Raw genomic sequence first — 16,929 nt, 5'->3', positions numbered from 1 at the left:
TGGGGCTTGAACTCACAGCCTTAAGATCCAGAGCCTCACGCTGCACCGACTGAACCAGCCGGGTGCCCCTGTCCACTTTGGCTTCTCACTCTGGGTGCTGATCCAGCCACTCCCGCCTCCGTCTCTGGATTCTTTTCCAGAAAACCCCGGACTAACATTCGCTCTGGGCGGGTGGCGCTCTCCTCCTCCACCACCACCACCACCACCTCCACCACCACCACCACCATCACCACCTCCACCACCACCACCACCACCACCACCACCACCTCCACCACCACCACCACCCGTGCCCTGTTGTCTCCTACGGTTCCTACGGGCCCCGTTCTCCAGCCCGGTTGCTCTGTTGAACATTCTCTCCTCGGCGGGGCTCACTTTGCCAACACAGCGCCCTGCGGCCTCTCCTCTCCAATCTCCACGCTGGCTCTGCTCCCTCTACACACCTCTCTTCGTGTCTTAGAGCCGAGCCCTTTCTGTAACCAGCCCCCGGAGACCTTCCCCCGTAGGAGCCCCCGTAACCATCCTGGGGTTCCACAGATGAGGAAAACGAGGTCCAGGCTTTCCCGAGGGCCTGGCATGGGCCAGGCATGTGGGAGGCACCTTATATCTTTTATTTCGTTGGCTCCTCACAACAGCCCCACAAAGTAGATTTTAACATTCCCAATTTTCCTGCAGGGACACTGAAGGTCAGAGACTTGGTAGGTTGCTCAAGATCACACAGCTAATAAGTCTTAAAGCCCTGGTTGTGCCTAACTCCTGAGCCCGGGCAGGTCCCCACGATGCCAAGCTGCCAAGGTGGTCAGCTCGCATGGCCAAGCTCATGACCTATAGGTGTGACCACCTGGTGGTCTTTCCCCAAAGCACTCATCTTATTCTAGATCCTTCTCCCTGGTTACTGGCTTCCCCATTTTCCGATGGCTGGCTCCTCCTCCTTCCCTAGCCCAGGACCCCCCGGGAGGGTGGAGAAGAGGGATGTGATGGGAGCAGAGCACGGAGGTTTCTAGGCTCTGCGTCTTTGGGAGCACGGGCACTGGGGAGGGAGCAGGGAGGACGGTGACCAAAATGGGGATAGAAAAGGACCTGGGCTGGAAAGAGGAGAGATTGTGCCGCTGACTCTTGTGAGACACGGCTCCCTCCGAAGTTGTTACCCGAGAGTGTGCGGCAGAGGAAGCTGACTGCTGACAGCAGCAGCTGTGGAGGCGTCGGGAGCTAGAGGGGTGGCATTAGCACCCTGCGGGGCGGGAAGGGGGATGGTGTCTCCTGCCTGTTCTGGAATCTGCGTCTCTCACCACCCATCCCCCCCCCACACACACACCCCCTCGGGCGTTTGGGCTCCAAACGCCGGAGGAGAGAGAGGGACAGACACCCCAGGAGGATGCACACACCCTGCCTCTCACACTCCTGCTCACATGCACACCCACGCACAGACACACACGAACTCTCGCAGGTCTCTCTGTCTCCGTAAGCATCACACCACTGCTCTCTGGTCCAGCCAAAGTTGGAGTATTTCTGGGATGAGCAGTCTACTCCATGAGGATAAATCATCCTCAACCATCCTTGGGCGCCTTTGAAGAAACTCGGGAGACAGAGCCAGCCCTCGATGGGGTGGCCGGGAGGACAGCCTGGGAGCCCGTGATTGGTGTGTCACCGGCTGGGGCTGCAAGCTGTTTCCAGTGCTTTTGTCTGATGCTGGGAGCAAGGCTCGGCAGTGTGAGGGACAATCGGAGCCACTCAGGCGGGCTGCCGCGTCGTGTCCTGCTTTCCCTGTGGCCAGACCAGGCTGCCGGAGCCACTGGGCAGGACCAGGATGTTTTCTTGCTAACCTGAGCGTGGAAGCCCGGGGTGATTTCACCAGCAAATGTTTCTTGCGGAGAGCGGTGGCAGCAGCCTTGGTCCCCTGGACTGAGGGACACTAGCAGGGACTCAAGCCCTGGCCCTTCATCGTCCCAAGGAAGCCCCACCTCCTATCAGAGACCTGGGAGCCGGGCTGGCCTGTGACTCTGCATCTGCTCCCGGGCCAGGGCCGGGGTCCTGAGCGCCAGCCCTGGGGGTGATGTGCAGGACTGCAGCTGCCAGCCTGGGCTCTGACGACAGCCGGGCTGATGGTGCTGGCCTCCCCACGATTGCTTCTCCTGCCTCTGCCGTGTTTTGGTCTCGGGTGTCCACGGCGAGCTGCTGGTGGTGAGTACTTGGACAGATGTCCCTTGTCGTGCTCACTGGCCGTGCCCACGTGAGTCACTGTGGCTAGCTCTGCAGCTCTATCTCCAGAGAACAGAATTTGCCTCGCCTCATGCCAGCTGGGTGGGGTGACAAATCTGGGGAGCAGGGCCGACCTGGGGTTAGGAGGTGAGGGGTCACACACCTGGGCCACAAGGATTTTTCTTAGCACGAAGGGAGCCCTGGAAGGAGAAGCTTCTCTCACTGATTCCCCCTCCTGGTTGGGTAGAGATGTGCCTGCGAGGGTGTGGAGGACTGGCCACCCCCAAATGCCTGCTCCTCACAGGTGTTTCTGGCTTTGGGGCCAACTTGCGCTCCTGTTGCCCAACCCCTGCTGGTTGAAGGGCTCAGTGGGGTTCCCCTTCGCTGCCCTGCGGCTCATTGCCTCCTCCCGCACAGACGTCACCATCCTGGGGCCATCGAGGGGGCCCTTCAGTTCTTTTCCTTGCTCCCTTGGGCCCTGCCTGCTGGGCCCCGAGGCTAGACTGCTGCCAGCAGGACCGGCCCAGGGCATCGGCTCAGGGACATCGGCTCGGGGGCCCGGCTTGGGGGCCCGGCTCATGGGGCTGGGAGATGCAGCCTCGGGCCCCAGGGGCTCCCTGCGACAGCCCCGCTGCCTGCCTACCCCTCGAAGCGCGCTGCTCGGTGCTTACGGTGCTTACGGGTATGTTCTCAGTGTGGGCCGCCTCTGGGAGTGGGGGCTCTGGGGGGCTGCCACGTGCTGCCTGGGGTCCTGCTTCTCATATTCCTGGATGGGCCCTCCATGGTCCCTTTAGGCTCCGCTGTCAAAGGCCCGCTCTCTAGCGTTCCCAGTGTGCCTGTGGTCATGTCTTCGGCCCCCCTCGTGATCGCACAGTCTCTGCTCTTATCTGCACGGGTTTCATACAGTGAATGTGTTTGGACATGATGACTTCTGAGGTCCCTTTGGGGAACATCTCCAACTTTCTGGACAATTGTGGGGGGGACAACTCTGTACCCCTGTGTTCCATTACACCCCGGTCCTTTGGGGCCTGTCTGAAATCTGAGGCACGGCTAGAAAACTGATTCTGACTCATTTGAGAATTCTAATCTTACGATTCCAAAATCAAGGCATGGGGCTGGGGCAGCAGTGTGTGGCTAGGGTGGGCTTTCTCGGCACCATTGACGTTTGGGGCTGGATAATTTTTGGTGGGGTAGGGGGCCTGTCCTGTCCCTTGTAAGATGTTCAGCAGCATCCTTGGGCTCCACCCACCAGTAACACCCTCATTTGTGACAACCAAAAATATCTCTAGGCATTACCAAATGTTGCCCCAGAGACAAAACTACATCAGTTGAGAATTGCTGGTTCAGGTTAATGCTCTTCCTGCTACATTTTCTGCTTTGGCCTCACGGGAGTGGGTCCAGTGTGGCCAAGGGAAGTGTAGCCATCTCCGGCCTGGGAATACAGACACCTGGGCTCTGAGCTTGAGTGATGCAGCTTACATTCCCATCCAGTCTAGGCCGAGAGTCACTTCTAGCCCTCCCTTGTCTCCATCAACTTCCAGATCTTCCTAGTGGAAACATAGTGGTGAGGCTCAGGCGGTGCTGGGTAGAGCCTTCCCTCTGTGGTGGATGAGGTCCAGGAAAGGAAACCCCACGGCAGGCTACCACCATTTCTTCCTGACATTTGCCCAAAAGCCAAAAGTGCCATGGAAGCCAGGATGGGTTCAGTACCCAGAACAGGTGTGAATGGGCACACATACTTGCTTGCCGCTGTCGGGATCCTGTACTGAATAAATGATGCAGAGGCGAGCCCTGTCTTAGGAAACTCGCAGGGCGAGATGGACATCCTATTATGTACCAATAAAGAAAAAAATCAATCCAAAGGATTCTCTGCCATGTTTGGTTAAGTTCCACCCTTCTAGGCAAATTATTTCTGAGGAGGAACAAACAAGAGGAGAAGGTGGCTCTTGAGTTTCTTGTTTATCAGAATCTCTGTGGGGTCATGGTGGTCTTGCTCTTTATCAATCCAGGAGGACTTCATGAAGGAGGAGATATTTCGGAACCTATAATATAGGTAGGAGGCAGCATGGTGAGTGTGTGTGTGTGTGTGTGTGTGTGTGTGTGTGAAGCCCGTGGACTTCAGGCAGATAGGTAGAGAACTTGGCTAAGGAGTGTCCTTCTTTCCTCCTTGAGCAACCGAGGTACCAGCCCTTTTTTTTTTTCATGCCTCCTATCCATTCTGCTAAAACTTGTCTCCAGAGCTGGAAGGTAGATTCCATCCCTAGCACAGAGGAGGGACTTACAGGAAGCCCCATGTTGCAGAGAAATTATGGCCAAATTCTAATTTGTGGATAGAGCAGAGAGGTGCTTCGGGTGGCACAAACCAGCAAATCATCGCCTAATCAGCCCGCTGGGCTTTGAAATGCCTCGTGTGATCCATTTGCAGCAGATTATGTCTCCTAATGATGCTTGATTGTGGTGGGTAAGTTTACAGGCTCCAAACAAACGGCATGGAAACTGCAGGGATGTGGAAGCAGTCGCACAATGCTGTCTGGCATCTCTCGTCACCCCAGATGGGCCATGGCACGTCGTCCTTAGGCCTGAGTCTCCACGGTCTCCACCGACCACATGGACTGTTTTCCCCAGTAACTATTTGGGAGCCTTTGACCTTCCCTTTTCCTGGCCCTATCTCCCTCAGCAAGCCAGTTTTCTCTGAAAAGCTTGATGGGCATTAGAGAAGGGGAGAGAAGTCTCATTATATGGGGGAGTTTGGGGGCAATCAAGAGCTCTTGATTTTGAACCTACAGTGTTGTGGTAATGCTCTGAGGTTTGCGGTCTCGTGGTCCTAAGATGGAGCTGGGTCCTCAGCTACTATTCTGTTCTGTTCTGAGCTGGCTGGTCACATAGGAACAGGGCCCACGGGCAGGGCCAGGCCTGGGTTTATGTAACTTCCAGGACTTCAATGAAACTCATCCACTGTGGAACAGAGACAGAGAGATCACTCAGATGGACAGAGGCCCTCGTTGCTCCTACAAAGGACACAGGCATATGGATGTGAGATTAAGCACAAACCAGAAAACCCACCTAGGGTCTTGGAGGGCCATTTCAGGGTCAGTTTACAGGGGAAAGCCATGGTACGGCTCTGCACCTGGGACCCTTCTCCATACCAGTGTTTCCTGGTAACATTAGGCAGCAACCCTAAAACAACCCGAAAACCAGCTGTCTCTTTGTGGCCGCTGGGACACAGCAGGGCTCTGAGCCTGGGAACTAGATGGGCGGTCGTGGGAAGCTTCTGACAGGGTCACAGGTTCCCAGCCTCAGTCTCTTAAGTAGTGGTCAGACTCTCAGACTCTACATGTGCAATGTGCTGCTCAGATGCAAAAATATTTTTTCCCATAGTGAGCAAGGAGAGGTGTGGAGAGGGCATTTGGAAAGGAACTTCTGCACATGCCATGCCAGTGGGCAACAGGAACCCTGCTGGCCGCCCCAACCTGGGAGTTGCCCCGAAAGCTTAAGCAGATGTGGCTCCTCTTGAGGCAGTATACTGAGGGCCTAGCCCACTTCTTGGGGAGCAGGAGGCTACATTCATCACGGCGTCCCTACCTTTATCCAACTTTTTAACGGAGGGCTTGCCGGCCTTGCGCCAGGTGACACCATCTCCGGCTTCACGGAGCTCACAGCCCGGGGGAGGATGGAGGCCGAGACATGGTGACCCTCACACAGCTGTGGGAGCCCATTTGAAGTCCAGATTAATTGGGGTTTTGGCTCTTCTCCCAGCAGAGCTTTCCAGGACCCACCTCAAGGCTTTGGGGAGATAACTGAGATATGGGGTCAAGTCACAGCTGGAAGGAGTGGAGCCGATCCCAAACTGCCAAGTCCTAACGGGGCTTGTTAATCTCTGCCCCCCAGGGCTGGCAGGAGGCTCCTCTGTGCCCCTCGATTCTCTGCTCTCGGTTAATTGCTTTCCACAATCTGTTTGCTCCCTCCCTGCCCTTCCTCCTCCTGCAGCTGTCTGCATGCTCAGCTTTGGGACTGTCCCTTCCTCCCCAGTTGTCCATCCAGACCCTCCAGTGGGACCCATGTGGCTGGTGTCCCTGTAGACCCCACCTGAATACGTGGCGGACAGAGAGGGGGTGTGTTGGATTTTAACCGTGCTGGTGCCTTTGCTCTCCTTAGCTCCCCTCCACATTCTCCTGTTCCACTGGGGGCAGGGCTTAGGGAAGGGGGCTGTTAGCACCTGGTTCTACTGGTGAACCCGTGCTTCTTCCTCATATGGAAAATGAAGAGGTGTTCTAGATAGAACAGGGGTCTTCGTTGTGTGGTCCTCAGACCAGCAGCAGCAGCACTGGAGTGCTTGTTAGGAATGCAGATTCTCAGGCAATCCCCGCCCCCCCGACCACCGAATCGGAACGCCAGGGTTGGGGTCCAGCACCCTGTGTTTGACGAGCCCTCCGGGTGACGCTGATGCAGCTCACGTCGGAGGACCACAGCCCTGGAACGCTTTGGGCCTCTTTCCAACTGCGGTTCTATGGCTGAGCCCGTCATTTCCCACCCTGCAGTAACTGGTGACTTGCAAAAACCCAGTGGCCACATTATTATCGTGAGGGCGGCATGGAATTCTCAAAATTCAACGCACCAGATCGAGGGAAATAAAGCCCACTGTTTATGCCCTACGTCTCTCCAGAGAGGACTTAAGGTGGTTTCCTTTCCCAGTGTCTTTTATTGTTTTTTAAAGGTTTTATTTATTTATTCATAAGAGACACAGGCAGAGGGAGAAGCAGGCTCCATGCAGGGAGCCCGATGTGGGACTCGATCCCGGGACCCCGGGGACACGCCCTGAGCTGAAGGCAGATGCTCAACCACAGCCCCACGCGGGTATCCCCATCCCTAGTGTCTTTAGGGAGGAGCCCTTCCAGGTGAACCACAGTCCCTTGACCCTCTCCCCCAGCCCCCCACAGCTCTGACCTTCTCTCTGCTACAGGCCCCCTCCCCCTCCAGCCCCATCCTCTCCTCCCCACAGCCCAGACCCTCTCCCCAAGCCCCCCCCCCCCAGCCCCAACCCTTTCCCCTACTCCCCTCAGCCTTACCCTTTCCCTCTGACACCCGGACCCTCTCCCCCAGCCCCCTCCTCCCCCCCACAGCCCCAACTCTCTCCCCTACTCCCCCCCAGCCTTCCCCTCTCCCCCCCCACAGCCCGGGCCCCCTCTCCCCCAGACCCCCTCTCCCCCAGCCCCCCTCCCCATAGCCCCAACCCTCTCCCCTACTCCCCCCCAGCCCCACCCTCTTCCCCCACAGCCCAGACCCTCTCCCCCGGCCCCCCCAGCCCCCCAGGCCCCCCCAGCCCCCCAGCAGGGCGCAGCCCTGCCCGGTGACTCCTCCGAGGAGCAGAGTGCCCTAACATCTCTCTCGGCTGCTGGCATCTGGCCCATTGCTGAGTTGATCCAAGCAATACTAATAACCGGTTGGCCAGTGCGAAGACCTCGCAGCCCCCCAAGTCCTACGGGCTGGGGGCTGATGACAGGCTAGGAGTCCTGCCGGCCACCTGGGGGCCTGCACAGCCCCGCGTGGAAGCGCCCCGCGTGGAAGTGCTGCGGCCTGGGCCTGGGATGATACCACAAGAAATAGAAGCTGTGTCCCTGCCCGCCCCCCAACAGCCCAGGGGGCCCGGGGTCGCCTGCAGCCTCTGATAAGGGCCCTCGCCCTCCCCTTGCGAAGCCTCTCTCCCTCCTCGGTGCCGGCAGCTGGCTTCGGGCTCCCGGAGGTCCCCAGCCCCGCCGCTCGGGCTCCGCCGGGTCACGCTCAGCATCCCACTTTGCACGGGTTCTGTGCCGGCTGGCCCCAGCTGAGACCTTTCCCGGCCTTTCTCCGGTCTCCAAGGAGCCTGCAAGAAATGCAGCCTGAGAAAACAGCCTCCCTTCCCTTCCCCCACTGCTCTGTTCTCCCAGCCCGCTCCCCCGACTCCCCAGGGCTCCCCAAGCCTGCAGCTCCAGCCCTCTCAGACTCATGTTTTATGCAGGAACATCCCCATTCTCATGGAAAGTGCAGCAAAGTTGGGGGAGGAATTCCAAAGCTCCTTTGAAGAAGGCCGAGCGAATGCAGGGTTATGGGGCTTAACCCTCAGCTGAGAGGGTTTTCCTGGCTGAGTGGATGCCCCGTGTGTGTGTGTGTGTGTGTGTGTGTGTGTGTGTGTGTGTCCGTGTCCCTTGTCTCCCTCTGTCCTCCTTTCGCACCCGGAGGGCCAAGGACCGACACACACAGACACTCACACATGCACACTTGGGTCTGGAGCCGGCCTCACCTCCCAGGCCTCACCTCCCAGTGCCTCCTCTGCGCCTCCTGCCTCTCCTTCTGCTTTGGGGGGGGGGGGGGCGCGGAAGCACCAGGAGTGTCTTATTTTGGATGGATGTAAACATTCTCAGAAATTTGGGAAGTATGGGTGGGGGAAGAGATTGTATGTTTTTTTCAAATATTCAGAAAAAAATGCACATGCCTACAAAACTTTCTTTCGGTGATTTCCACAAATTCTAATTGCCTTTGTTTTGAAACATCAAAAATGGTTGTATATAATTGATTTAAAAAAAATAAAATCAGCTTGTTGGGTGTGTCAAATTGCTACACTTTATTCTGCTGGTAATTCCAGATTTCCCATGGTAAAGGCACCGGCCCTTTCAGAAGCCTGGCATCTCTCTCCTCTTCTGATCATTTTTTTTTTCCTAAGAAATAGTAAAACCTTGAACAGAAGACTCCATCTAAAATACACTTAGAAGAAGACAAAGGACAGTATTATGTTTTCTGGACTTGCTGCTGGGAGAAACAGAAAAGCACTTATTTTCAGGAAGGGAATTGTGGAAAGAAAGAAGAGGGAGACCTTCCAATCTCACTGGACACAATTTGCCCCACGGAGCGCTCCAAGCAGCCCAATCCTCTGAGCCCTCACCTTGAGTCATTCTTGATTCTTCCAGCATTGCATTTTATGGTCTCCCCGGTCTTGAAAACTGAAGATTTGCCTTGATTGAAATAAGTGGCTCTCCTTTTTCACATGTTAATTCATCTCTTGATTTGCACCCTGTTTTTCCAAGTATGGCTGCATGTCCATCCGTCATGTGCAGTAAGACTTGGGGGCAGATTGGAGCCATAGGGTGGCATGGCCAGCCTGTTGGGGGGATTTGCTTGGGGCCCTCCTCCCCCAGCTTTCCCTGAACCCAAGCCCCCCATGTCACCTACGGTCTGCAGCCCTGAGCCTCTGCACCCCCCCCCCTGTGTTTTCCTGCTCCCCCCCGCCCAGGCCCTTATCACGGTGGCTGTTCCCTTCCCCACGGATCTGCCTCTGAATCCTGGACCCGGGGCTTTCACAACAATTTGAGTTGCTGAGGACTAAATTTTTACCATACTTGATTAGAGTAATTTATTTTACTTTCCCCTGTACTTAGAGGTGGAAATGTACTTGGATTCCCAGGAACAATTGATTTTTCTGGAGGTCATTTAAAAAGGAATGTCAAACAAGGTGCATCATTATATACGGACAAAAAGATTGATGCAGTTCGTTTAACGTAAAATCTTACTGCACGATTTTTAGAGACAGTTTGGAGATGTAAAAACACTCCACCCTCCACGCTTTATTCATTCTGAAAAAGTTTTAGAATACAGAAATATATTTGAAATCATCTGTTTCAAAGAAGTCCTTGGGACTAAACAGAAGGGGCGATTATTTTTTTCCCCTTATGTGTTTCTTCTAGGCCTTCGCATTTTCAGTCTTGTCCCTGGGGAATCTCCCGTGCTGCGCAAATTTAGAATGATATCTGCCTTCCTCTTTCCTCCTCTGCTGCTACCTTTGTCATTTATTCTTAAAGAAAAACATTTAGGATGCGTTCAGGATTCTATCGTGGCTTTTGGTTCAAGGAGGAGAGCCCAAGAGAGTCAGAGAGGGAGAGAGCAAAGGGATGAAGACACGGACCCAAACTGAAGACGACAAATGGACATAAAGAGATATGGACGGGGGGCACCTTGGTGGCTCAGTCGGTTAAGCATCTGCCCTCAGCTCAGGTCATGATCCCAGGGTCCCCGGGGTTCCAGCCCCCACATCGGGTTCCCTGCTCAGTGGGGAGCCTACTTCTCCCTCTCCCTCTGCCCCTCCCCCTACTCATGCTCTCTCTTTCTCTCTCTCTCAAATAAATAGATAAAAACCTTAAAAAAAAAAAAAGAGAGAGAGAGAGACAGAAAAGAAAAAGACATGGACAGATTGGCAGCCCCAATAGACAAGTGACAAAGAGAGAGGACTTTCGTGGCAGACACAGACACCCTCCTGACAATGAGCCTGTCCCCGGCCAGGTTGGGAGTGAGGATGTCCGAGCACTTTGCCAGGCACCTTTGTTAGCTGTGGGTGTGGGGAGGTTGGACGGGCCGACCCCACCCGACCGGAGACGAGAGCCCACACTGAGCATCTGCTGCTTCCAGTATCTGGAGGATGAGCCTATGGGGTCTCTTGGGGGAAGCAGCCAATGAGAAGGGAGGGGGGAAGGGTAGTTGGAGAATCATGGGCCGGGCCAACCATCTGAAGCAGAACACTGTAGGATGGTAAAGGGGGCTTCTGTTAGCCTTGCCAGCTGTTTATTTATTTATCCCTCTTCATAGCAGGACCACTTACGAGGCTGATGAATTAATGTCTTTCTAGGGCCAAACCCTGAGGGTGACGTGCCCTTGCTTCTCTGTTCTCCTTTCCCTTTTCCCTTCATATCCCATGTTCATGGCCACCCCCTCCCTCTTCTTCACAGCCGTGGTAATGGGGGGAATCACAATAGCTACTGTTTATTGAGCAGTTACTAGATGCTGGGCTGAGATGAACTGAGTCTTTCTTGGGTTCTTTTTGGTAAACTTGAGTCCTCCCAACTTGGAAGGGGAAGTGGGGGCTATGGGCTCCCATCACACCTCACTACCAGGGTGCCATGAAAGGCGGTGTCGGGCCACATTCTCTCTCTCCGTAGATATTTATTAGTGAGCCAGCACACAACAGTCCGACAACCTGTTTTGGACATTCAGGGAAATGTCTGCTCTCTGTCCTTTTAAATAGGCCAGCAACACCTCGCCCGAAGGGTTCCCTTGAGACAAATGTCACAGGATTTGGCTAATCCTCTGGTTCAAGGGTTCTGAACCTTGGAGGAGATGCTAAAGAAGTTGGGGTTTTTTTGCCCCAAAGAAGAGCTCATAAGGAGGGGGCTTGCATCATGACTCAAATGACTGATTATTTTTAACACTGTGATGATTTATTTTTTTCCTTTTAACTTTGTTTTTTAAAAGATTTTATTTATTTGCTTATGAAAGACACAGAGAGAGGCGGAGACACAGGCAGAGGGAGAAGCAGGCTCCCTGCGGGGAGCCCGATGCGAGACTCGATCCCAGGACCTTGGGATCATGACCTGAGCCAAAGGCAGACTTTGAACCACCAAGCCACCCAGATGCCCCTTCCTTTTAACTTCTTTAATTGAGATATTATAAAACAAATATAGAAAACCACAACATAGATGTTTTAGTAATGGGTTATATTCAAGTTAGTGCCTTACACCACCACCCGGGTGGAGAAAGAGAACACTGGCAACCACTCCAGAAGCTTCTCTGCATTCCAATCTCAATCTCCCCGAAAAGGTAGCTTGGCTACCTGTGTGTCTTTATGGTTTGCTTTTGTTTCCGTGATGATTTATTATACGAAAGAGGTGAAGCCTCAGCTTCCTGAACCCAGAACAACCCATAATTCATTGAACCCACAGCAGAAAAGATTAAAGTCAAACTGGGTAAAGAATTTAGAATACTGGAAATCAGTGACACAGAGCTAGAAAGAATAAGAAAATTCCATGCAGATGTGGTTCTGGTCTGGGACAGGGAAATAGAGATCACCCCAGTCCTGGGGCTGCCCTCGAAGGCTGAGGCTGGCTGGGTATCCCTTGCCTTTTCTGACCAACAGGCTGTTGAGGAGGTTTGGTGGGGGGTGGGGGGGTGGAGACAGGTGGCACTTCATCCCACGGCGCCCTGACTGGCTGGTCTTGGAGGTCGCCTGATGTCGTGACCCCTTCTTCTGTGATCAGAGGCATGCTCTTCCTCCTGAAGCCTCTAATCCTGCCTTAGCCATCAGAGAGAGAGTGACTCTTGAAAGAAAGAATGACCAGCTGGGGGACAGGCCTGGGATCTGAGCCCACCCCATTCCCGGGTGACCAGGGCAGCCTAACAAACACACTCTGGCCCCAGGCCCAAGGGACACCAGGCAAGGTGCCGGAGGAAATAGGGCAGTGGAATAAGAGGAAAGTGAATGGCCTCTCTGCTTTCCCTCCATTCAGTGTGTGGTTTCCATGGGGCCCCAAGTGTGTTTACAGGCAGCAGACCTGAGTGGGGGGAGCACCGGGGACTGGGGGACCGGGCGGCAGGGATAAGAAAAGGAGGACTGGCGGGGGGAGGGGGCGGGCGGGGATGGTGGGGGCACTTGAAAAACCAAATGAAAAGTTGGCTGTCGAATGCTTTTTGCCAACCATAGTCAATTCTTAATTATCCCCGTAATGGGAGGGAGCAGTGGCAAGAATGATTCAAAGCAGCAAATAATCCCAAACCATTTAAGCTACATGATTTTTAAAAGAGAGAGAGGAGATTTCCCTTCCTAATGATGTCTGGCTCCGGCTGATGTTAAATGAGGGAAGTACTAACAGCGAGCTCCCCAGGGATCAAGGCTAGAACCAGTCTTATTTAACATGTTTATAAATTATTTAGAGTTCACATTTCATGATTTTGTGAACGGGTGCTGGGAGGGGGCTGTAAATCCTCCCAGAAGCCAGAGGAAACCGTCTTCCAGGGATTATGCGCTCATTGGAGGGAATTCCTGAGGTGGGAAATGGAGAAAAGAATGGAAGTGTTAGGCTAACCAGGGAGGGCACTGGCCAAGAGGGACACCCCCACCCCCCACCCCCACACCAAGCCCATCGTAAAATAAAAGGAGTCTGAGTCTCCGCTCCAGAGCATTGAATGGCTCCCAGCTTCTCCCTGAATTAAGTGCACTCAAGGGCCTCTGTAGCCTGGTCCCAGCCTCCTCTCCCATCCTCCCAGCCGCGCTCCTGACATTGGGAACAACGGCTACGGGGCCTGGTGACTTGCCACAGTCATGTGGCTAAATGCAAAGCACTTGGAATTGTACCCAGAATCCTGACTCCGAGTCTTTCCCTTCATCCATATCACACTGGATCCTGGCTGACTCCCAAAGCCACACCTCAGCTCCTGCCTCTTCTCCTGTGTCTGCTAGCACGGTTCTGTTGACCCCAAGTGCCACCTCTTCTGAGGATCTGTCCTTACTCCAAGAATGCTCTTTCTCTCGCTCTCTCTCTCTCTCTGCTCAGAAAACCAGGAGCTGATGTGCCTCTCTTAGGGCTCACGTCAAGCTTTACCTGTGTGACAGCCTCGGTTTTCGTGTCTCATTCCACCCAGACACCCCGGAGCTTCTTGATTAGTCTGTCCTCCCCGCGGAAGCCCCGGAGCACTGCCTTGCCATTGGCAGGTGCTGTCCAGGGGTTACTCGAGTAGAGAGGATGGGAACCTCCCCTGGAATGGGTGTGGCAAGTTAGAGCTGACTGGCCTGCTCTCCTAAACAGGGTGATGTGACCTCATCTCTTGACAGAGCCCTCGCCTGTCGGTTTTCACAAGAAGCCACCCACTGCCAACTGTCTACACAGGAGCTCAGGCTGGGGCGAAGTCCTTTCATTGCACATGGAGCAGTTTCCATGACCGTAGGTCTCCCAAAGTGCAGTGCCTGGTCCCCTGCCTCAGCATCACCTGCTGTACCCCGTCTCGTAGGAACCCCTGCGGGGCGTGGGACCAGCACCGTGACCAGCTCTTCACACATCTCTAATGCACAAGGAGGTCTGAGAACAGTTCCCAAAGGGCAGGGGGGCAGCCCTCTGGGATTTGTGGAAGTCACATGGAAGAGAGTGTGCAAGAACGTGTGTATTGGTCCTGCAGGACCCCAGTATGTGTTCATGCCCATATTTATGGGCGCCACTCTGCTAATTGGGCCCATCCCTACTTCCCCATGCCCCCAAAGGGCCACCTGCTGACATGCTTTAAAAATATTTTGGTGAGGAGACACCTGGCTAGCTCAGTCAGTAGAGCACGTGACTCTTGATCTTGGGTCAGGAGTTTCAGCCTCACGTCGGGCATAGAGCTTCCTTTAAAACAAATTGTTTTTGGTTTTGTTTTTTGGTGAGACCTGCTACAGCATGGATAAATCTTGAGGATGTTATGCTAAGTGAAATAAGCCAGTTACAAAAGGCCAAATACTCCATGATTCCACTTACGTGAGGTTCCTAGGGTAGTTAAATTCATGGAGACAGAAGGTAGAATGATGGTTACTAGGGGCTGTGAGAGAGGAGGGAATGAGGAGTCCGTGTTTCATGAGTACAGACTTTCAGTTAGAGAAGATGAAAAAAAATAAAATAAAATAAAAATAAAAAATAAATTAAAAAAAGAGAAGATGAAGAAAGTTCTGGAGATGGATGGTGGTGATGGGAGCAATGTGAACATACTTAATGCCACTATACACTGAAAAATGGTTAAAATGGTAAATTTGTGTTATGTGTGTTTCACCATGATAAAAACAAAAACTATAATAATTTGAGCCATTGCTCTGCCCCTGGGAAGAGCCCTGCTCTCTAGAATGCTCAGCCTTGCCCTGGCCTTGAAGCTCTCCAGAGAAGGCGGGATCGCATCCTCCCCTGCCCTGCCCAGCATCCCACACCTCTGGAGACAGACCTTCGTTGAGTCCTTCGGCTCCACACCACAATAAGTCATTCTGGGACAGGAGGGATTTGTGTCACGCATGAGTCAGAGACTGGCCTAACAGAACAGAAGGAAATGATACTTTTTCTCACGGGGGAAGCCAAAGGCAGAGATTCTCATAGGAAACGTAGATGACATGAAAAGCTTCCAAGCGATGAGATCTTATGTCAGCCGGTGTGTGCGGCCCCAAACAGGACCAGTTTCACTTTGCCCACGTGTAAACGTGTAAGGCCATACATTTAGGGAAAATAAGTAAAGCCCTGTCCACGATTGGGAGTTGCCAGTGGTCTGACACGGCCCAGCCAATCTAAGAAGTTGTTGGAAACATTCTGCTCAAGGCTTTGGACTAATGTGCTGCTTTGGACAAAAAGACCAGCCAAACGGCCAGACGTTACAGTGAGGGTGCTGGGAACAGCCGGCGTTCGGTTCTGACCTCGGCAAAACTGGACGCGTAGCCTGTCGCTCCGTCTCGAAGGGATTGTCCTCTCGAGGTGAGACTAAGTCTACCGGGGACCCCAGGACAGGAAGGAAACCAGGAGGTGGGGGCCTCCTGCACTGTGCATGGCCTCTCCTTATTAACGCTGCAATCGAGCCCCCCAGGCACAACGAAGAGCTGGCCAAAGGCAGCTATAGCTGCAGCGTGAGTACGCGCTACGTACGCGGCAGGTGGTAGGCGTAGACGGGACCCTGGCCCCCAGACCCCAGAGGTGGCACAAGCTAAGCCCAGAGTGCACCCCGGGAGAGCACGGTCATGCTCGTGGATGACAAGCCATGATGGGCGGTCAGGGCTGCGGGGGCTGTGGCCGGTGGCCAGGCAGCTCCTGCGGACGCCCCCGAGTGCTCTCTGGGAGTTGGGTCTGGTTTTTCTGACACTCTCGTCGCCTTGTTTTGTCCTCAGAGCGACGGCTGTCTCTGGTCATCCCCTGCAGGTGATAGTCTTTCAGAGACTTGGAGATTGTGACCCCAACCCCACCTCCTGTCCCACTGATATTTTATTCCTGTTCCAGTCTGTAGAGCCCCAGCGCGTTGTCCTTTCTTTTCGGGGCGTCCCTTGCATCCCACACCTCCCTCTGAACCGCCACTCCTAGCCACTCTGCGACCGCAGGACAAGCTGGAGACGTCAAAAGCACGTGGGCAGGATGACTGGGGGTGAGGGAGCATGGGGGCTTGGAGATCACGGGAAAGGGGCAGACTCAGAGCAGCCCGGGGCTGCGGGACATGGTGACAGGTGCCCAAGGGGCCCGGCCTCCCCTCCTGCCCTCTTCCCTCCCCCACCCTTGGCCTGGTTGAGCTGATCGTGGGTGTTTGGAGTACCCCCCACACTCTGGGGAGTGCCGAGAGCGAATGAATCTTCCAGAAAGGAGCCCCTGGCCTTCCTCCGTATCCCCGCAGAGCTGCACTGTGGTCCGTAGGGCCGAGGCCACCATTCCTCTAAGTCTCTTTGCTCTGCAAAGCTGGGACACAGGCCGATCAAGCACCGAGCATCTCTGTCTGCCTGCCCCCCTCCGCTCCCCGGCGGTTTCCTATTTAGCTGTGAGGTTTGCAGGGACATCACTGTGACCCGTGGTTTATGGGAGTCCATTACAAAACAAGCTGTGTTATAATGGGCTTCTACTGTCCTGGATCGATTTTCCTCCTTTCTGCAGGAAGGGAAGCCTGCCGGCTGGCTGGCATTGGGACACTGCGATCCTGCAGCCCCATCCTGCAGCCCCATCCTGCAGCCCCATCCTGCGGCCCCACCTGCGGCCCCATCCTGCGGCCCCATCCTGCGGCCCCATCCTGCAGCCCCATCCTGCGGCCCCATCCTGCGGCCCCATCCTGCGGCCCCATCCTGCAGCCCAGCGCCCTGCCTCCCCCGCTGGCCTGTGCGCCTTCAGCTGCTCACTTCCCCAGCTGAGTGAGTGGTTCTTTTCAGGGGCAACCGACTGCACACAGATTCCTGAGCCATGA

At 54.6% G+C, this 16,929-nt stretch overlaps 1 protein-coding gene across 4 annotated transcripts in view; it reads left to right on the top strand.

Annotated features, from left to right (window-relative positions):
* SEMA5B (semaphorin 5B) overlaps positions 1–16,929 on the top strand; it is a 117,665-nt gene that overhangs the window by 34,317 nt on the left and 66,419 nt on the right. Inside the window, exon 1 of one of the 4 annotated variants that reach the window (XM_072725091.1) lies at positions 1,341–2,178. The exons of the other annotated variants lie outside the window; for them this stretch is intronic. The gene's annotated coding sequence lies outside the window, so the exon portion shown is untranslated. Of the gene's footprint in view, positions 1–1,340; positions 2,179–16,929 lie in introns of those variants that run through there. 4 annotated transcript variants of the gene reach the window in all.

The sequence above is a fragment of the Vulpes vulpes genome, chromosome 1, assembly GCF_048418805.1.
Source record: "Vulpes vulpes isolate BD-2025 chromosome 1, VulVul3, whole genome shotgun sequence".
Lineage (NCBI taxonomy): Eukaryota > Metazoa > Chordata > Mammalia > Carnivora > Canidae > Vulpes > Vulpes vulpes.
This window is presented reverse-complemented; position numbering and strand designations above follow the sequence as displayed.